General features: G+C 38.8%; 1 protein-coding gene across 1 annotated transcript in view; it reads right to left on the bottom strand.

Annotated features, from left to right (window-relative positions):
* LOC147697250 (uncharacterized) overlaps positions 1–23,278 on the bottom strand; it is a 91,779-nt gene that overhangs the window by 6,582 nt on the left and 61,919 nt on the right. The window lies entirely within an intron of this gene.

Raw genomic sequence — 23,278 nt, 5'->3', positions numbered from 1 at the left:
GCTGCAGTTAAACTACATCTGTCCCAGTTGAATGAGAATATAGAGCTGAATGATTTTATAAAAGGCCCGGCTAAGGGTAGGTCTAAACGCTGGCTTTATGCTGTTTACAATGAAATTTGGACATTTTCACAGATTGAGGCAGCTAAACGCCTGAGAGCTATTGATCAAGCAAATTTGGAAAAAGTGCTTGCATTGGTCGATAACAGTATTAACATGCTTTCTTCCAGAATTTACACGTTGGATAATATTGTTTCTTCTGTTGTTGATATTGTGCATGATGAAGTGTCCACGTTATACCATGGTCAAAATCAATTACGCTCTGTAATGCAGTTTGCATGGACCCTACAGACACTTAAGTCTGGTCGAGTTCCCTGGAACTCATTGAACATTTCGTCCCTTTTTGCCCCTTTTAACCTGACTGAAAAGCAACGCATGCTTTCAATGCGTGATGCATCATTTTCTATGTTACATATTGAAAAGCTAGAATCCTTACCTTTCTCTGTTGCTGAAACCACTACTGCCACGTGGCTTATTCATGGATTAATTACATTACCATTTCCCTTATACAAATTTACTAATTGTATGCGGTATATTGCTATAGGACGATATGAACCACTAGGCAATGCATTCCTCCATGAGGCATGGTCGTTACCATACACATACAGATGTCTGAAGGATGGAAAAGAGGTAAATCTTAATGGTGAGGAATGCACACAGTCACCTGACCATTCATTAATATGCAGACACATTCAGTTACACGGTTCTTGTAATCAGGACCGGCCAAATTTAGCATGCGTTTTAAAAGGCACGCCAGTTCCAGCTGTGGTTCCCACATTTACATTATTGACTAATGGTAGTTATTTGCTTTTGAACAACGAAGTATGTTGTGGGTTATTAATTGGTGTGGCTTATGTGGTAACTGTATCAGAGCGTGTGGTGTGTTGCAAAAACGTTCTATACCCACCCACGCATGGGTCTTCAGATGTCTCCATCTGGCCACGGATACCAACCTTGAAGGCGAAGTTCAATGGTTTAAGCAGAATAAGGGCCCTTTTGTCTCAAAAACAAGTGACCCTGAGTTCGGCCCGGGAAAATTATGTCCTTCACATAGCTAACACACGCACAGAGGTGCAGGCGCTTTTAAATACTGACTTGCCGTTTCATTTCTGTGAGCTGGTGCACCAGATCTTTAATGCCTCTTCCACGACTGGGCTCGCACATTTTTTTAAATTGGTTAGCAGTGGCCTCGTGACTACATTTGAGAAAATCTTTGGTATCATTCCCACGTTTTTCCATTCTATTTTTTCAAGTTTGTTTGGTGGACTACCTGTTTTACTGGCTGTGGCTGCGGGATTTTTGTTATTGTTTTTCTTTATAAAACATGGATGCCCATCCTGCGCAAGAAGCCGTTCAACGCCTCCTGACACTGTGCCGTAATAGGATGCTCAATTACTATGGAACATTGCCGCTTGCAGCATTAAGCACGGCTTATAGATTGTCATTTCGGTTCACTGACTTCACGTGTGTCCAACCTGTGTTTCACTGCCTGAGCTGCGAGTTCGATTGGGCCATTGATTTGTGTCTATGCTTGAGGACTGCTCCTGACGTCGATTTTGATCAGCTAATGCGTCCCGTAGTGGCTCACGAGCTGATTTGTTCTGGCGAAAGAGTTATGGCCTTGGCAGCGATAAATGGAGTACTGGGTCAATGGGAGATCTCTGCAGCGGCGCATGCCTTTCTGACACACAGCGTTCTGGTGAACCCACCGAGTTGTCCTCTGACGTTACAGGAGGATCCGATGCTGGAGGAGCACGTATGTTCTTTCCCATTGCTGAATTGGATTGCTGAACTATTTTCGGATGATGGCAGTGATTTCATACTGGAGGCTGTTGCAACTTACTTTGCATATACTGTCCAATCGTGAGATGCCTGGGAGGATGGCTTTGTTATGGAATATGACTTTCCCCTTGCTGAATTGGAGGGATGAACTGTGCTCAGATGATGGAGAGTTCAATCATGTGATGTCGCTGAGAATAACGTCGATGTGGCACATGACTTTGGATATCGGATAAGTGCCTTGTTTTTTTTTTTCACTCTCTTACAGACATTTGAATTAATGCGACCTGGTCCTACATTTCATGTTTTGGAGACCTGGCGGATAACTTTTGGTTCGAAAGTTTTGTTTTTCTTTTTAGATTTGAGGCCACTGTAGGCATTCATACATATTCATTCATACATATTTTTTTTGGCTTATTTTAGCTCAAGATTATTGAACTTTGCTTTCATTTTATGTATCTGATTTAGTATTGCCTTTCCCTTATGTTTGACGATGCTCGGATCATTGGGGGGGTGTCATATGGATACTTCGTTACATATATTGCGTTAAGTTAGCATGAGTGTATTACATGTTTAAACAGCCATTTTTCCTTCGGCTTCAGTTTTGCACACGACACCTACTTGTTGTTGTCGCTTTCACCCTAGAAGCGGTGATGTGATTTATTTGAGAATAATATGTTATTACTATGCTATCAGCTTTGCCTGGTACACTTGGTACAACTGTCTGCACACTGAGAGCTGCACACTCTAAGAATAACCTAACACAAGGTTGCTGGGAGGCCTGATCCTCGCACCACATTAGACATAACACAAATAATGTTGATGCCAACATTTTGGGCTCTACGCGGGTTTAAGATAGAGTTACAGGGAATGAACGCAGACACTTGGTGCTGCGCATGAAGAGAGCTGGTAGCTGTTGATGTGATCTACTCCTACTGACATTTAGAGGTATGGGTCCGCCCTGCTAAAACCCGGATGAGACCTTCTTAGATATAAAATAATATGCTAAATAGGGTGCGCAAAATATAGGTGACATAGATTTCTATAGATTTTGCATTGTAACATGCTATCACCTTTTGCTTACTATGGATTAGTGACTATGCTACTAACTCTGATTTTTATAATATGCATTTTGGTATTATACAAGATACTGCGTTTGAGAACCTTGCATTGAATAATAAATATTTCAAACTTGCACGTGTGTTCTTTGACTCTCAGTTTTGGTTTGAAATGATTATATAACGAAAGAGTGTTCATGTGTTCCACGATTCCTGAGGTATTCTAAAGATCATGTTCTGGTTTGTCTAAGACATGGATCATTTTATAATGATCCATGAGACACTGTAGCTAGCTAGGTAAGGGGATTTCTTATACTGAGATGAGTTTTGGATCATCCTAACTCACTGAGGTTCTAGATCTCTATGCACAGTTCTGTGGGAGAACGGAAACCCTGCTACAGGAGAGCAAGGCTCCTTCTTTTGTCTTTTATTCTGGTCTTTTTGAGGCAGTGTTAGTGGAGTATTTGCAGAGGGAAGACATGATCGCAGAGGTACCCTTTTGAGTGGATATGGAGGGAGACTCCATGTAGAATTAACAGAGGCTATGTTGCGTAATGTACCACAGTTACAGAAGAAAACCAGATATCCAGTGCGTATCACAGAACCTAAGAACCAAAGAAAATTCAGAATCTGAAGAAAAAGCAGGTAGTAGCTACTCTAGCAACTCTTGTAGAGAAATAGTACAATTGAAAACACTGGACAACAGAGAAAATTCAAAAGCAGACGAAGCCCATGAGGAGAACACATCTAGTGGAGCCACAGGTTGCAGAAATTCTTGTAGAGGCAATACAGGGGTTAATTGTCCAAAGCGCTTTTTAAAAAAGGTTGTGAGAGCCCACTTGAAAAATATGTTAATGCAAAACAAAATAGCCCTTGGAGTGCGTTAGCGCTATTCAATAAAGTTCATTACCACATTCCAGAGAACTTAAAATGGAGGCCACAACCAGCAATTATGAGGTGAGCACAGCGCAGAGGAAACAGGTTAAAAAAGCCTTAATTGACGGCAAAAAAGCACGCTACCTTAACCCAGCGCATCCACATGCTCAGGAACTCCACTGCATGATGAAAATGGAAAGGAACTGCCACTCCAGAGAAATGAAGGTCTCGGTCGTGGTGCGGAACTTTACTGAGATGTGGCCATCTTGCGGTGTGTCGAGCCACGTTCCCCTGGACTAGACTAATTGATCTTTCACCTTACACTTTGGGTTATCAATATGTAGATTGCATTCACCCAAAACAATAAAATTACAATATTGCACTTTAAAAGAAGCAATAGCATTCGCTAATATCTCAAAATAATAAGGATATTATTTGGGTGGGAGCGAACTAGGGCACATAACATGGAAACAATGTCAGAGATCTTTATTGAGAAGACCAGTCCTTCAGTAAGTTTCAAGACTTCTATTTTTTTTACTGATCATTTCATCTCTAAATGTTGAATTATGACAGTTCTCCCCCATACCATGCTCCCTATCAATATGTAGATAGGTGGCTAGCTCAATGTCTGGCACAGAGCTCTTATTAAGCCAGGTCTCCGAAAGTAGTAATACGTTCTAAATGTTGTAATTTATGAGGTTCCATATTTCCAACTTATGTTTCAGTATCGATTTCACATTTATTAAACATGCATTTGTTATCTTTCCTAATCTCTTTTTATCATGATCTCCCGCTAGCCTTACTTCCACTGTGGAATCTAGCTTGTTGTTTGAAGCTGCACCGTTAGATTTAAACCACTTTGCACCATCCTTATTGTTTTTTAATATTTCAATTGATGTGGACACATTACCGCAATGTTTGGCACCACTTGCCAGGTTAAACGCAATAAGTTCCTTCTTAATATACCTCAGTCTAGTCTATTCCTCTAGCCCCAAATGGGTAGTGTGGCTGGCTCTGCTCGCATTATGGTCATTGACGGGCGCAGAAGTGCTTGGCTTTGGTGTATTGTATTTTCTTTTACATTTATAAAGCACGCGGATACCCAACAGGGTAGTCCAGCGCTGGACGTGTGGAGGCTGCAACAGCTGAACAGAAATAAAGAAAGAAGTACCGAGGGAAAAAAACAAGTAGGTCAAACAGAGTCACTAAACAACAGCGTCTTTAAAATCTTATGGAAGGCCAACAAGTATTCACAGTTTCTGAGGTCAAGTGGAAGGGAATTCCAGAGCCTGGGGACAAGACAAGAGAAGGAGCGACCCCTCATACGGGCCAACAGAAACCTAGAACCGGCATTTTATAATGAGACACTCGAAGAGCGCAATTGTTGAACCGGAACATAGAGTGTAAGTAGGCTTTGAATGTAAGAATTTTTCAATAGATTGCAGTGAGGTAGCTGCTCTGTTACTTACGAAACCCTGACCCAGAATCAGGTTGCCTACGAATGATTTAGCACTGGGTGTCCCACGAACATGCGGTGTACTAAGGGAGATGGAGGTTGCTCCCTACCGTCCGCGCTCCGGTCCCCAAGCTAGCAGTTCTACGCACCGGCCCCCCGAAAGAGGCCAGCTATCCCAGGCCAACGGAGGCCTTTGGCGCACCAGCGGCACACTCGCTGCACACGTCCACTGTGCGTCTGTGCTAAAGAGGTATTTTATGGATAAGAAAGTCCAGTAAACCCACCCATATTCAACAGCTAGAGCGTCTACTGCCCCAAAATGGTGTCCCCACAAAATGCTTATTACTGGTATATATATGAGGTTCTCCAGATTCAATTACACGATTCCTAATACAAAAATTCAATCCCCCAATTAGTATTCATAAGATAAAATATATTTTAAAACAAGACTTTTAATACAAGAAGTGTTCTATAAGTTATGATCTACTGATTACCTGCTGCGCATCCACGCTCAGGAATTCATTTTATGGGTAAGGAAGTTCCAGTAACCCTACCCCGACTTAAAGAACTAGAGTGCCTACTGCTCAAAAATGGTGGGCCAACAAAATGCCTGTCACTGGGATAAATATAAGGTTTTTCTTACTCAATTACACAATTCCTAATATACAAATACAATCTCCCAATAAGCTTTCATAGGATGAAATCACTTTTGAAACAAGAACTGGTCTCTAATTCGTGATCTAAAGTGCTACCTGTGCCGTACCAAATTAACTGAAGCGTGTCCTTGCTAAGGAGTTCATTTTATGGGTAAGGAAGTTCCAGTAACCCCACCCCAAATTCAACAATTAGAGAGTCTACTGCTCAAAAATGGCGTCCTCACAAAATGCATTTTACTGGGATAATCACGAGGTTTACCAGGTTTAACTGCACAATTCGCAATGTAAAGACACAGTAGTAGTTTACTATAAGTAAACTATAGTAATCATGTGGTCATACTAATTTATCAGGAGTCATGATAGACCTCAGATGACCAGCTCAATTTGTATCGAAATGCTGTATTCTTGTCTGCTGTGCATAATTGTTTTCTTGTTGCAGGTACCCAGAGCTGCTGTGCTTTTGTTCATTGAATTGTTTTTGCTAGAATTATGTGCAAAGGTCATTATTGTTGCAGTTTAACAAGTTGGACGATGATTCCCAGCACCTGTGAGAGAGTGGAACAAAATATGCTTCATTGTCATTGATATGGTGTTACATTTGAGGCCTTAAGCCTCAACTTGACAAAAAGGTCCATCATAACAGGTATGGCGGAGTTTGAACTTTGTGCCGAATTTCACACAGTGGAAACACCATCCTGTCATTGCCCTATCTAAGAAGTAAAGCTTAAAAAAAGGGTTATGAAGAAGCATTTTTTCAATTGTAAAAATAAAGCATCTTCTGAGCAACCACGACCATCAAAGACTGAGAGCATTTGAAACAAGCATTTTCACTGCAATAGGTCTCGCATTTGCAAGAGTTTGTGCTATTAGCATTGTAAAAGATAATGCCTTTTATATATGTGTTTACAAAACCTGCAAGCGGTGCATAAACACCACTTTCAGATTTTATAAACACATAAATAAAAAGGCATTGTCATTTACAATGTCAATAGCTTAAACTTTAGCAAATGCGAGACCTTTGTGGCACCCGCGCTTTAGCTTTGAAAATCGTAAGCAAAAGCACCGGTGCAGCAATAGCTTCAAAAGTAAAGCAAAAACAAAAAACCTTTTTTTTCTATTGCTCTACTTTTGAAACAATTGCGGCAGCTATGCTTTACATTAAGATTTTCAAAGCTAAAGCACGGGTCCCGCCATTGTAACAAAAGTAAGGAAATAGAAAAAAAGCGTGAGACGCACGCTTTTTTCTTCTATTCATTTACTTTTGTTATTATGGCGACACCCACCTTTTAGCTTTAAACATCCTAAACTAGGGCGCGGGTGCCGCAAAAAATACACATTTTTTCTATTTCTTTACTTTTAAAGTAATTGCGGCACCCGCGCTTTAGCTTAAGATGTTACAATCTAAAGCAGCATGTTAATAAATAAGTAATTAAACAAAAAAGAAAGTCATGTGGCCGGGTTCGGCCAAAAAATAAGAAAATAAAAGCGCAGCCGCCATTATGCTTGCTGAGGTGTGCAGTGCTGGAAAAATGAAGAAAAAAAAAGGATTGAGGGAGAGCGTGTCCTGCCAATAGTCAGGACTAAACTTTTTGAGAAAATAGTGCTCAGAGGCTGTAATTAAAGCCTACCAAGTAACAACACATGTAACAGGGGATGTTCTCATGGGAGGTTACCAAAAGAGAAAAGGTGTTACTAAGGAGGGACTACTAAACCTATTGACCAATGAAAAGCTACATTTTACAAAGGACAGGGACAGGAGCCAATTAAAAAGATGGGCTGAAAATGGGCGGAGCTTCAAGTCAATAATTGAATACAGCATGTCTCGAAGAGACAGCGCAAGCGCTGCCTAGGCGTGACCGAAAAACAGAATATGTTGGACTCCAGTCTGTGAACACAGATAGCAATGGACCCAAACAGCACTTCTCAAGCCCAATTGCTGGCTAAGTGCAGTACATCAACATATCCCATGAGCTTGGATCGAAAGCAACTGTCATGCGACTTTCTTGAGCCAACACTCTTAGCACTAATGATACACTCCTGCAAAAAAACATCCATCCTCATGATTAGACAAATATCAAATGCTCCTGAATCCCCATTTTCAATATTGGACAATGAAAATGTGCTCCAGTTCATCTTACTGGACAAAATGGCAACAGTTTTATGTAGTAAATAAGCAAAAGCATGAATAAGCCACCCCCCTCTCACTGTCAGTACAAAATGTAGTCCGACGTCTGTTGCTTAATTTTCTTCACACCTCCTTCCAATCTGAGGCCAGCATGTCATCTCTGGTATTAGCTGGTTTTCTCATCCGGGTCCTGCCTCCACCACACACTGTTCGAATTCTCATTTTTCCAAGGTCATATATCACCACCGCTGCTGTGGTCCATTTCACACACAATCTTTGAACCCACAGGCTCAGTATGGGACAAGGAATACATGGAGGTGCTAAGCTTGTCTGAGAGCCGCACCTTCATTGTAGAGTCCAAGCTCTCTCCGCGCAGTGGCATGAGTGGTAGTAATCGACATAGGGCAGGCTAAGAGGAGAGGAGAGGGTGTGGCTTAACGGCTAGGGTGGTCAGCTTTGACCTGGGGAACCAGGTTCATGTCTGACGGGATGTCTGTCACTATAACGCATGTTATTACAACGCATGCTATTACAACGCATTTATTACAACACAAGTACCATTACAACAAACGTTTTTACAACGCATACCATTAAAACGCAAAATAATAATAGTAATAGAAGACTACCATTACAACGAAAACAAATATAACGCATTCCATTACAACGCATATAAAATGAATTTTACATATTTTTTTTTGTAAAATAATTCCTGGGACGGGATGCAGGGAAAATAGGGTTTTTGGGTGGGGAAGTGTATTAAAATATAGTAAAGAATTTAACGTAAATTATGAAAAATAGCTTGGTATTTCAAAAAAATGAATACTCAGGTATTAAAATAAATACTTGAGTACCCGGGTATTACATGGATATAAAAAAATCATTTTTAATAAATACACATCAAACAATTTAAAAAACATATTAATAAAAAATCAATATATTTTAAACGCAAAAACGCAAATATTATTAATATAAACTGCGAAACAAACACATAGCTGCCATTTTAGAAAGAAAGCCAAAAAGGAGTCCTACAACTCTTTTCATGAAACAAACACCTAGGCACTCAAAACAAAATGGAGGGCACAGCGCAATTCGAAGCAAAAAACACATTCTTTTAAATTGGTAATTTAAATTAGACGTTTTCACAGCAAATAAATCCTAAATTAAAACACATTTTAAAGATGCTTTTCACAAAAATTAAAATGACACTCACAAAAACCTATAAATACAAGTAAGACATCATTTTGAATTCATTAGTTATTCAACTACCAGAGAAAGTAGTCGCTACAAACTGACCCTCTGACCTCTTGCCACAGAGACGAACTCTAGCCAAAGAGATACAAGTCCTTTCAGGCAAACAAGTACGTTTAAATTAAAACACAAGTAAACATAGCTTTTTCAAAAATAAAATCTTAAATAAATCTTAAACTTAAAACAATATTATGTTTCAGATTTCTGCAGATTTTGCCATCACTTTTTAAAATCTTGTTGACATTTGAAAAAAGTGCAAAGAGATGTAAGTACATTTATAATAAAAAAATTGAAATGAAATGAACTTTGAAAGTTTGACAAGTAACAATATCCACGTAATGTTTTCATTAAAAAAAATGTGAATAGTATATCACTCTCTTTCTAAAAAAAATTTGTTTTGACTAAACCAATAAGAAATATTTAGTAACCTAAACATTTATTACATTTCCATTTTTACAGCGAACTGATTAATTTTTAAGGACCAAAAATCACATGCTTTAAAGAATAAAAGAAAAACGAACACAAGTGAAAATATCTTCTTAAAGAAAGGTAACTAATTCAAAGAATTATTAATTATATCGTTTTTTTCAGGGATGCTGTTGCTTATCTTGAAAAACTGTAAACCCATGTTTAAAGTAAAAAGAATTATGTTGAAATGTTTTTCCTAATTTGAAACACTATGTTTACATATGATTAAAAGTTTATAATAACGAATGGATTTTTCCATAAAAATATTAGGATTTTTAAAATGGGAAATAACACATAAATTATCTTTTTAACCCTCAACAGATAAAACGACAGTTTTATAAAGTTGGAAAAAAGAAAAAAAGATCATCATTAATCGACCCTTAAACAACTCAACAAACCAAAAAGCAAAGCAGTACATCAAATAAGGTAAATAAATGTCTAAAAGGAGCAGTAACCTGTTTTTTATTAACCTCTTTTTCATCCACAAACAGTGAACCCACCTTTAAAACCACACTATACTAAAAAATGCATAAACCATAATTTGTAACAGATTCGGAAAACCCAACCCAACATTTTGAAAACCACAAAGAGAAATCAAGAAAAGTAAACCACCAGGCAAAAGTAAAGTACCAAAGGTAAGACATGTGAAATACCTTTAAAAACCTTTCAATTATTAGACGTCTCCAGAAAAATGAACTTCAAATTACAGGCAATGCAAATATGTTTCTATAATGATAAATGCTTTGAAAATGTTTTAATGCAACTGCATATTATCTAAACAGAAAAGTAAATTATTCAATAAGCAGAACAATGAAGTAATAAGAAAGCATGTTTATAATCGACATCATCAAAATATTATTCTTAAAAGAGCAGCACGTTAATAAAATGTTTATCTTTACATTCTAAACAGACCAACATCTGAAAAACAAAGCTCTGCAAAGAACAACCAAAGAAGCAAAGTGTGTACAACTCCAAAGTAAAAAGGTAAATCTATGTCAATCAAATTAATAAGTGCAAAAAATACCTCTGTAGTTTTCAATAAAATTACATAAAGAATAGTGATTGTGTTTAATTTATTATTCTAACTCCAGTATGGTGTAAGAGTAGGGAAAGTGTCGGATAGTGTAGGGGTATACTTTACTAGTCTAACTCCTGGATGGTGTAACAGTAACGTAAGTGATGGATAGTGTAGGGGTTTAAGTTACTATTCTTTTTCCACAAAAGTGAAACAGTAGGGAAAGTAATGGATAGTCTAGGGGTATAATTTACTATTCTAACTCCAGGAAGGTGCAGCAGTAGGGAAAGTGAAGGATAGTGTAGAGGTATAATTTACTATTCTAACTCCTGGAAGGTGCAGCAGTAGGGAAAGTGATGGATAGTGTAGGGGACTAATTTACTAATCAAAGTCTATGAAGGTGCAGCAGTAAGGTAAGTGATGGATAGTGTTGGGTTTAAATTTACTATTCTAACTCCAGGAAGGTGCAGCAGTAAGGAAAGTGATGGAAACTGTAGGGTTTTAATTTACAATTCTACTCCAGGAAGGTGTAGCAGAAAAGGAAAGTGATGGATAGTGTTGGGTTTTTATTTACTATTCTAACTCCAGGAAGGTGCAGCAGTAGGGAAAGTGATGGATAGAGTAGGGGTGTCATTTACTATTCTAAATACAGGAAGGTGCAGCAGTAGGGAAAGTGATGGTTAGTGCAGGGGTATAATTTACTATTCTAACTCCAGGATGGTGCAGCAGTAGGGAAAGTGATGGTTAGTGTAGAGGTATAATTTACTATTCTAACTCCAGGAGGGTCCAGCAGTAGGGAAAGTGATGGATAGGGGTATAATTTACTATTCTAACTCTTTGAAGGTGCAGCAGTAGGGAAAGTGATGGATAGTGTAGGGGACTAATTTACTAATCTAAGTCCATGAAGGTGCAGCAGTAAGGTAAGTGATGGATAGTGTTGGGTTTAAATTTACTATTCTAACTCCAGGAAGGTGCAGCAGTAAGGAAAGTGATGGATAGTGTAGGGTTTTAATTTACTATTCTAACTCCAGGAAGGTGCAGCAGAAAGGAAAGTGATGGATAGTGTTGGGGTTTAATTTACTATTCTAACTCCAGGAGGGTGCAGCAGTAGGGAAAGTGATGGATAGTGTAGGGGTATAATTTACTATTCTAACTCCAGGAAAGTGCAGCAGTAGGGAAAGTGATGGTTAGTGTACGGGTATAATTTACTATTCTAACTCCAGGAAGGTGCAGCAGTAAGGAAAGTGATGGATAGTGTAGGGGTTACATTTACTTTTCTAAGTCCAGGAAGGTGCAGCAGTAGGGCTAGTGATGGATAGTGTAGTGGTATAACTTACTATGCTAACTCCAGTAAGGTGTAGCAGTAGGTTATGAATTGCATAGTGTAGGGATTGTAAGTGATGTTTGTAAACTTTAAAACATTTCACAAATACATAACATTACACAATCTTTTTCTCTTACTTTTCAGATAATGTCTACTGAAAATACTGCCTCCTACATTAAATCACCAAAATCAGGGATATATACACAGCTCCAGAAGATTGTAACCGCAACTCTAATGATACCTTTCTTCCGGCAACTCCCCCCCTCAGGAATTGACGACCCTGCCTCGCGGCAGGCTGACAAATTTTCCTCCTTTGACTTTGGAGCTCCTCTGTCAACTTCTTGACAAACTTAAATCTGGTTCCCCCCTTGACCCCTGTCCCTTAAAAACTCTGAAGGGGTGTAAAGAGGTTCTGCTGTCCCCTTTTCTTGGCACCATGAATCAAGCAATCTCCAAAGGCGTTTTTCCAGCATCTTGGAAAATGGCCACAGTCAAGCCACTCCTGAAAAAACCATCCTTAGACCCTACCATTTAAAAAACCTCCGTCCGCTATCCCTGCTTCCAGCTCCTGCCAAGCTGCTCGAGGCCCACCTAAACTCCCATCTCAGCGCCTTCCTGGATAAGTTCTGCCTGCTAGACCCATCTCAGCATGGTTTCCGGAAAGCGCACAGCATGGAGTCAGCTTTGACAGTGGTGGTTAACAACATCCGCGCTAAGGTCGACAGTGGTCAGACCACTCTTCCGATCCTGCTCGACCTTACAGCCGCATTCGACACCCTGTCCCCCGCTATTCGGATTGCTCGCCTTAGTGAGATGGGAGTGGAGGGGCCTGCCCTGAGTCTCCTGGCCTCGTTCCTTAGCCATCGCATGCAGATGGTCAAACTGGGTGGCTTCCTCTCTCCTGCCAAGCCTGTGCAATGTGGGGTCCCGCAGGGCTCATCTTTGAGCCCCACCCTTTTTAACATTTATGTGGCCCCCCTTGCCAGGCTTGTAAGATCTTATGGACTGGAAGTACTATTGTATGCCGATGACACCCAGATCATGGTCTCCCTCAACCAACCTGTGGAGACCGAGGCATCCAACTTCAGGAACTGCATGGAGGCTATAGCAGGATGGATGACCAATAATTACCTCAAATTAAATGGGGAAAAGACGGAGGTTCTCATCTTCGGAGGCAAGCATGAGATCTGGTTGGCTGGCTGGTGGCCATCTGCCATTGGTGTGTGCCCCACGCCTTCCCTTGCAGCTCACAATCTAGGAGTTATACTTGACACCTGACTCTCCCTCGATAAACAAGTAAGCAGAACCGTTTCCACCTGTTGCAGGGTCCTAAGGATCCTACGTAAGCTGTCAAACTATCTTTCCCTGGACTCTACAAAACAACTTGCGGTGGCCCTTATCTCTTCAAGCCTAGACTACTGCAACACACTTTATCTAGGCATAAACAAGAGATTGGTTCAATGCCTGCAAGTTGTGCAGAACGCTGCAGCCAGGTTCGTCGTCAACGCTCCTAGAAGGACTTCAGGCTCCGCCATAAGAAAACATCTCCACTGGCTCCCGTTGTTTTCCAGGATAGACTTTAAGGTTCTCTGTCTTACCCATTCTGCCCTTCACGAATCCGGTGCAGAGGACATTAGGTCTCTTGTATCTTTTTATACCCCTGGCAGAGCCTTGTGCTCTGCCAACAAGAACCTTCTGTCCACTCCCCGAATGAAGAAGGCTAGATGGGGAGGGAAGGCCTTCTTTGCTCTTGCCCCGAAGATCTGGAATCTCCCCCCTAGACAAACCCAAGGGCCTTGCGTCTCCTGATCAATTCCGCAAAGCCTTAAAGACCTGGCTCTTCACCAAAGCATACCTCTAGTTTCCTCCCTGGTCTATGCCCTGCTTTCAGCCGTTCCATCTGATGCGCCTTGATGCCCTTGGGCAAAGTTGCGCAATGCAAATCTTTTTTTCATTCATTCATTCAAATCCAACAAAGGGAATCTTTTATTGAAACATGCAGTATATATATATATATATTGTAAAGAGAGAATAATTGAACCACGAAGACATTGGAGGTGTGTGCAATATTACTTAAGCCATTGCAGTGGCAGAGTGGTTACTTTGGATGAGACAGTCATTAAGAAACAGACCACAACCACTCTGCCTCTGCAATGGACATTGAGGTTCGTGAAACTATCAATGAAATGAAGGAAATTGCATGCACCTCCAATGACACTTCTGGTTTTATTTTAAGAGAGGTTGCCCAGCATGTCCCCAGTCATGTAGCTAGCAGTATGCCTATAATGCCCAATCTGAGAAGGATTATTCAAAGACAAAAGCAGGCAAGTAACAAAACATACAACGACTCCTCATACCTTTTCTGATATTCACATTCCTACTAAACTCACTGTATCTTTTTTCCAATGAACCTTTCCTCCTGCATGACAACCAAAACCCTCAAAAACGTATTCTTATCTTTAGTGCACCCCACAACCTTGTCCAATTAGAGAATAGTGAAATTCGGATGATGGATGGGACGTTTAAATGTACGCCCCATCCCTTCACTCAAATTTACACTATTCATGCTGAAATGAATAACAATGTTATTCCCTTAGTCTACAGTTTGCTACCTGACAAACAATCTGCAACCTACAATGAAATTTTGTCAGTGATTAAAAGCAAAACATCAAACAAAAGTCCTAGGAAAATAATTGTTGATTATGAATTTGCAATGATTAATGTGATTTCCAAAACGTACACGGATACCCAAATTCAGGGATGTTTTTTCCATTTTTCTCATGCATTTTGGTGTAAATTACAAAAAATATCTCTGGTTGCAGATTATTCTATGGATAGCAAACTACAATTTGAACTTGAAAAACTAACAGCTCTTTGTTTTGTTCCTCTTGAAATTGTAAACGAGTACTACACTGCAATTACAGAATCTGAATTTTTTAATGACAACGAAGAAAAATTGGCACCCGTACTAAATTATTTTGAAGACACATGGATTGGGCATCTAAGCAGGTCGGGTCGCAGAAGGAAACCACGTTTCCATGTGGAGTGTTGGAACTGCAACACGAGCTGCTTAGAAGGAGAAGCAAAGACAAACAATGCCATAGAGGGATGGCATAACTCCTTTAACCATACAATTGGTAAACCACACCCCAACTTTTATAATTTTTGGGAAACTTTGAGGAAGGAGCAAAGTTTTCAAGAAATGAGAATTTCTCAAACATTAACAGGTAGTCTAAACTCACGCATCTCTAAAAAATCAAAGGAAATGTCTGAGAGACTATTGGGTATTTTAAAACAGTTTTCGTTGTGAATGGCTTTAGACTACCTTGATAATGTTGCTAACAAACTGCATTTTTAACTAATAAAACAACCTTACTTTCCTGCTTTGCCCTAAATTCACCTTACTTCTAAGTACAATTGCCATTTTTCAATAAAAAAATTCTAAATTTAAATGTCGGGTCTCCTTACCTTTAGATGTCTTCTATCGTCCTGTAAATCCATTCTTAAGTTAAATCCACCAAGACATCCACTCGATTGTATAAAAAATGATTTCCATTTTTTTTCAATGAAACAATTCCCAAAAAATGAAACAAAGTTCAGAAAAACCATTCCAAATATGTAATATCCAAACAGTTGAAGATCGAATAAAATTTTTCCATCAAACGATCCATAACCCAAATCTTCATTTTTCTTCTTTTTCCAAATCAAAAATCAATTTGACTCCAAAGTTTCGACCAAGAAATCCACGAACCATCTTCCGTCTTCTTATCACGATTCCAAACAGGCAAAAACATCCATCCCAAAAATACATCCTTGTGAATAACTTCTCAAAGATCCTTTTCCAAAATTCCATTTTGATAAAAAAAAAACGTCATCCAAAAACAAAATCCGGGTACTCGATCTTCCTCTTTTTTTTCTTTACACATGGATTTTTTTACTTAAATAAGGCTTACACATTTGCAAACGTTAAAAATGTACTTACTAAAACATTACTAAGTTGTAAACACTTTAAATACTCTAAACAGGCGACTTGACAACGGCATACACTAGCTACATAATCGGTGACATGCTGAAAAAACTATAAAGTATGTTAATATTAACACATGCAACCTCTCCTTATTCTTTCTTTACAATATATATAGTCCTATATTTTTTAAAACATTTAATAAAGTCATAAATGATTCCTACCTGAGCACAGTTCTGCTTCCTGCTGCTTTGTCCAACGACTCTCTCCAAAATGGCCGCGACCTTCAAGTTTATGCGTCTACGTCATCTAGAGTAACAAACAACAAGAAAGGACAATTAAATAATGTTATACAATTTTGAACATTTATTTATTACAATACAATTTTTCTACATGTGATGTATACATTTTTTTAAAATAAAATGTAATAAATTATTCTTTATTTAAAAAAAAATATATTTTTTAATAAATCAATATTAAAACCATTATGCATTCCGTCTCTTACTATATTTTAAAATGTTATTTCTACTTTTTATATGTATTTACTGCTATCTTAATTATTATAATATTGTTCTTACCTCTAATCTTGTTCCTATTACTTCTGCTCTGATCCGCATCCAGTTACAAACGAACTTGTAAAGGTGATCCGCGGCAAACATACACGTTGCTATGGAAGTAAATGAAGGACAATACAACCCATTGATCTCAATGGAAAAGTGTGGGAATTTTTTTAAACATACTTTATTAATTTTCTAATTTCCTATTATTGTTTGACTTTTTTTTTTAACAACTATACCGTAAATTAATGTTAAATAACATTTCAAAGCCTTTTTGAATTTCTTTTAAATGTTAAATTTATTTTAAATTTATATATATTTTTTTAAAACTATTAATAATATACAGGAGTATTAATTCAAGAGTAATATTTTACAATAATTACATATAATTTTTAAATAAATTTACAAAGAACACTATTTTCACATAATATTACTAAATTATTTACTAATTAATACTAGAATATTTTTGTAAATGTATTTATATTAATTATATTGTATTTCACAAATATAAATAATTCAATACAATAATATTTTCTACATAATATTACTAAATTATTTACTAATTAATAATAGAATAGAATATTATTTGTAATTTCTTTATATTAATTCAAGCGTATTTAACAAATAGAAATAATTAATTATAATATTTTTTTTTACATTTATATTTTAATATTTGAATAATAATAATGTAATATTACTTTTCATTAAAAATAAATTAATTTACAAATATTTTTTTTTATAAATTAGTAACTTATTTATACTTCAGTAACATAAAAATAGTATAGTATTTTATTACATTACTAGTACATTATTACTTGAATAACTTTTTGATGTAAATAAATAAAAAATATATTTAATATACATAATATATTATCCTTTTTTAAATATTCATAATTAATAAATACATGTAAAAACATTACTTTTAACAGTTACATGTATTTAAAAAAATGTTATTATTAAAAAAAGTACTATTAGTAATATAGAGGAGTATTAATTCAACAGTATTATTTTACAATAGTTGCATGTAATTAAAAATTAAATTTACAAATACTAGAGTATTTTTTAAAATTCCTGTTTATTAATTCAAGAGTGTTTAACTTATAAAAATAAATTAATACAATAATTTTTCTTTACATTAAATTTAAAATATTTAAATTAATTTTATGAAATATTCATAATTATTACATAAAATGAATAATTTATTAAAAAACAAACATTATACTTACTCGTACTTAATAAAAATACTTACGTTGTAATAGCACCTGCGTTGTAATAGTTGCGTTGTTATAGCACTGCGTTGTAATGGACGTTCCCCTGTTTGACGAGAGACTCAAACATCCTCTGATTCTGGGCAAATCACTTAATCTCCCCGTGCCTAAAAATTAAAGTTTCCATCTGTAATGCAACTGGAGCTCATGTAAAGTGCTCTGATACCTTCGGGCGCTATATAAAACTGCAAAAAAAGAGATGGTGGTGCACATCGCATGTACCAGGCCTGGGCTGCAGGGCACACTCAGCTCCATCTCTGTTTAAATCAGAATATGCTAGGAGGTGTTGTAATGAATGTAGGCAGGCCAGCCCAGTAGCACCATAAGGTCTCTCCTGCACTCTGTCTCTTCCATGGAGTCATACATTCCAACGAATATGATAAATTGCCTGACTCAGGATACAGTGCACACTTCGCAATGTGTGTCACATGAAACCTGGACTCTCTAGCGTTAATGACTGTTTTCCTGATGTGGTGCTGGCTTCTGCACAGCATTCCAGCATTGCAAACTAGTGATGTTTCCCTTCACAGGCAACTACTGGTACGTCATTCGCTTATACCTGCAGTAATCGTAGGGAAATTTCATACTTTACACCAGGGGAACTTAATTAATATTCCATTAAGTCAGTGTGAGTACTCTGTGGCAACTGCAGCAATCACATGAAAACGTATACACACACATACACGCCTAACCATACACACATACACCCACACACATGCGCTGTGTGAAGACCAAACACTTTGCATCACATTAGTAAAGAGGCTCCATATTTCACAGAGAAGACACTCTCCAATATATATTTATTCCACACTTGTGTAACATTGACTCCAACATGCAAAGAATCACAAACTGCAACTGTACCAATCGTTTAACTGTTTATGTGTAATTAGTGTGGACGGCCATTTGACGGCCCTGTAGGTATTAATACACCTGTAGCAGAAAAAATAATCGGTAGTGCGCATGGTATGTGGTATGAATGTGAGGAATGTGGTTCATCAACAAGTCTCATCATAACAGAGTTTCAATATTGAACTTCGGTTTCCACAATTCTGTTATTCTGGGGATGGGGTAACAGCTTGTCTAAAATACAACAATATCCTCCAACATCATTTTTTGAAGGGATACTCTGCAAAATGTCTCCTAGATACAGGCGTGTTCCCGCCTAATATTTTGAATGTTTGGAAATTGATCATACTATTGGTTTCAAGTAGTCTTTCATCCAACAACAGGATATAACATATTTTAGATATTGCAAATAAGATGTTACATTCCTATTTAGGGACTAGGAGAGGAGAATTATACATTCTGCTTCGTTCTTCTATTATCATTATTATTATTATTTATATTTCTAAAGCGCACATTTGCATGTAAGCAATTAATACATAAATAAATAGCAGCGATTACAAAGCTCAAACACCAAGACAATATCAAAACTACAAAGATAGTCAGGGCTTGGTGAAGAGGACTCAGATCCGAAGTTCATATCAAAAAAATACCCAACCACACTGCTGCATATACGATAAGTCAGGGGTCTCCAACCTTTTCTGTAGTGAGGGCTTATTCTAATCAGTGAAAATCATTGTGAGCTACTGGTGGGTAAGCAACTCGCTCATTATTATCAGACACCATCACTTCCAGCTTCATTGACTTTGAGCCTAATGTCCACAGAACCAGATACTTTGGTTTGAACAAAATACATTGACTAGGGGCACTATGTATGACAGGACTGAGTTTGCCTGGCTCAATCGCCGCTTCACACGCTGTCCTTAGCGCAGCAGATGACTTGCTGACGCCGGGAGTACAGGCTAAGCAGGCGCCATATTGGGGGTAGGAAGGGTGGCGTCCCAGTAGCTGGCCGCCTCCCGCCCTCCTAGGTTATAAAATCACCGACATAGCGCGAATGCGCTGATTTAACTGTCTCTCCCCTGAGGCGGAAAGCCGGGGGTTCATTGTCACGATTTTTAAAAAGTGTGCATTATCTTTTCGTTCTGCTGTTTATTTTTAATCTGAGCTTGCCTGGCTCAATCGCCGCTTCATATGCTGTCCTTAGCGCAGCAGATGACTTGCTGACGCCGGGAGTACAGGCTGAGCAGGCGCCATATTGGGGGTAGGAAGGGTGGCGTCCCAGTAGCTGGCTGCCTCCCACCCTCCTTAGCACTGGATAAAAGGGGATGGTCATCTCGTCCGCGCAGCGGGCGCGCCAGCAGCGCGCCAAAGGCAAGCCCCTCTGCGCCCGTCCGCGCCGGACCCGTGCCCAGCGCCATACCCCCTGTGTCTGGCACTACAGAGAGGATTGTATATGCTCCGGCGGAGATTATGCAGTTGAAGCCGGCACTTAGGGAGGCCTGCCCACAACACAACCCGGAAACCATCAGTGAACTCACCACCATCTGTTGTTCTAACTGTAAGTCGTTTATTCCGTCTATCATATCTAAAGCCAGTATTTCAGACGCCTATATCACCAAATCTGAGAAAATTATTATATCACTCATTAATGCCCGCTCTGTGGCCAGCCATAGGCAGGAGATAGCAGATTTAATTTTGGATAGAAAAATAGATATTCTTTTTATCACAGAGACATGGATGGATGAAGCATCTGGCCCTGATCTACTGGTGGCAGTACCGCAGAACTTCACGGTACATCGGTTAGACAGACAGGGAAAAAAAGGAGGAGGTTTAGCAATTATCTCCCGGAATACCTTCCCGGTTAGAATGTCTTCTATACCTTCATTAATATGTGAAGCTTTATATTTTGCCATTCAGCTTTCTCCTTCATATAATCTTAAAGGAGTACTTATTTACAGACCCCTGGGTACACAATCTGAATTCCTGTCCTCCTTTATGTCACTTATGGAACCATTGACAATTACTGACACCTTTATAGCCTTGGGAGATCTAAACTTCCATCTAGACAAGCTGGAGGATCCTAAAACGGTATCTCTATTGGCCGACTGCGAATCGCTGGGTTTAACTCAGCTCATAACTGTACCTACACACGAGGCCGGACATATTTTGGACGGCCTTTTTTCCAACATTAAAAAGTTAGTAATTCGAGATGTATTACCCCTCACGTGGTCTGATCATTATGCCATTGTATGTCATATTCCCATTACTCAGGCCCCTAGTTCTAAAACAGCCCTTCCAACGCAGGAATCATTTAGAGTCTGGAAGGACATTGATTATGAGATTTTTAGAAGGTCTTGATTAAAACATGTCCCGTTATCTCGGAAGACCCTAACACAGCGTTGGATCAGTACTGCACCTGGTTGGACAATGCGGTGGAGGCACATGTCCCGTTTAAAACCATCTCAAAAAACAGGAAGGTGCCCTTGGCCCCGTGGTTCTCAGAAGCCTTAAGAAGGCAAAAGCAGGTCTGTAGGAACCACGAAAGAAATTGGCGAAAGACTTATGATAGCGAAAACAAATCCATATATAAAGAAACACTAGCTGTCTATAAAATAATGATTCAGGAAGAAAAAAAGAAATACTTTGAGGAACAAATTGAAAATTCCAAAAAGTCAACAAGACAATTGTATGAGGTGGTAAAATCATTGCCTGGGAAATCTGAAGACCTGGGTCCTCCTCTTTCGCAGGAATTTTGCGATGCCCTGGCTAATTTTTTCTTTTTTAAAGTACACAATATTTACGCTGAGTTCTCAGTAACGACAACCTCTATCAAATTGAAATGTACTTCTTTATGTAAACCCCTTGACTGTTCATTTTCCCAATTTAAAGAGATAAAGGAGGAGCAAACAGCTGATATCATCAGGCTTATAAAAATAGGCTCAGCCCTAGACCCATGCCCCCCCAAAATCTTTCCTCCAGTAATTGATCTAATTAGTGAAGTTACAACACGAGTCTGTAATGAGATGTTTAAATCAGGAGTTTTTCCGGACAGATTAAAGAACACCCTACTGAAACCACTCCTCAAAAAATCAGGTCTTGAGAAAACTACTTTGAAAAATTACAGACCCATTGCTAGCCTGCCGTTCTTAGCTAAAGTAGCTGAGAAAGCAATGAATAAACAACTGTCCGAATATATTGAACAAGACATCTTACTTGACGACTCTCAATTTGGGTTTCTTAAAATGCATGGGACTGAGACTGCACTCATCAAGGCCGCTGACGACATTAGGACCATCAGGGACCAAGGAGGGACAGGGGTACTGGTCCTGTTGGATTTATCCGCGGCCTTCGACACGGTCAATCACTCCATCTTGATTGACCGTGTCGAAGAACTGGGCATCCATTCCATGGCTAGGGCCCTGCTCGCCTCTTTTTTGTCGGGCAGATCACAGGCAGTAACACTGGGACCCTTTAAATCTGTGGATCTTTCTCTTCCATGTGGTATTCCCCAAGGCTCACCCCTAAGTCCGACACTTTTTAATATCTATGTGTCGGACTTAGCTAGGGTTATTAAAAACTACCGGATGAGCCTCACCACATATGCCGATGACACCCAGTTGGTGCTTGCCATCAAGAATGATGGAGAAGAGGTGGCAGCTCGGTTTCAGGAAGGCATGTTGGCAATCAAGGAGTGGATGGCTGGAAACTGTTTACGACTCAATTCTGAGAAGACCGAGGTAATTATCTTCGGAAAATTATCTCCTTTGTGGTCTTCCGTCTGGTGACCCCCGTCACTAGGAACCTTACCAACCCCGGTTCATAAAGTTAGAAATTTAGGGATAATCTTTGACGAAAGCTGAATTTTACTAACCATGCTAACCAGATAGCATCTGCTGCCTTCCATAAACTCAGACTCCTCAGGAAAATCTTACCATTTCTTCCAGATAATGCGAGGAAAACGGTGGTTAGTTCCTTGGTATTATCATCATTGGACTATTGTTTGTGAATGCTCAATCTAAGGTGGTGGCCAAACTACAACTTATTCAAAATGCAGCAGGAAGGCTGCTGTCAGGCACCCCTAAATTTAAATCCGTTAGGCATGTAATAAGGAGCTACCACTGGCTAACAGTAAGAAATCGGATTAAATTTAAAACTTTATGCCTTACCTTTAAAGCATTACCTGGTCTTGGCCCGGTGTTTCTTAGACAGAAGCTTACCCTATATCAACCCAATAGATCACTTAGATCCGAACATCTGCACCAACTAACAGTGTCACGGACTAGGACGGTCCCCTGGGGCGATAGATGTTTTACAAACACTGCGGCCAAACTTTGGAACACTCTGCCGATGGCGATAAGATCTACTTCATCATTGTTGCAATTTAGATAGTTGCTGAAGACTTGGTTGTTTGACCAATGATTTCTCTTCTCACTGTACCACTTTTGAAACCTGACAATATTCTTATTGAGACAAGAAGTTGAGTTACAGCGCCAAGACACCTACGGGTATATGTCGCGCTTTACAAATCGTAAAAATAAATAAATAAATAAATAAATGTGTTTTCAGTGAGAGTGTGGTCTT

Source organism: Lissotriton vulgaris, chromosome 8 (genome assembly GCF_964263255.1).
Source record: "Lissotriton vulgaris chromosome 8, aLisVul1.2, whole genome shotgun sequence".
Taxonomy (NCBI): domain Eukaryota; kingdom Metazoa; phylum Chordata; class Amphibia; order Caudata; family Salamandridae; genus Lissotriton; species Lissotriton vulgaris.
The sequence above is the reverse complement of the archived record's forward strand: the minus strand, read 5'-3'. Positions and strand labels throughout refer to the sequence as shown.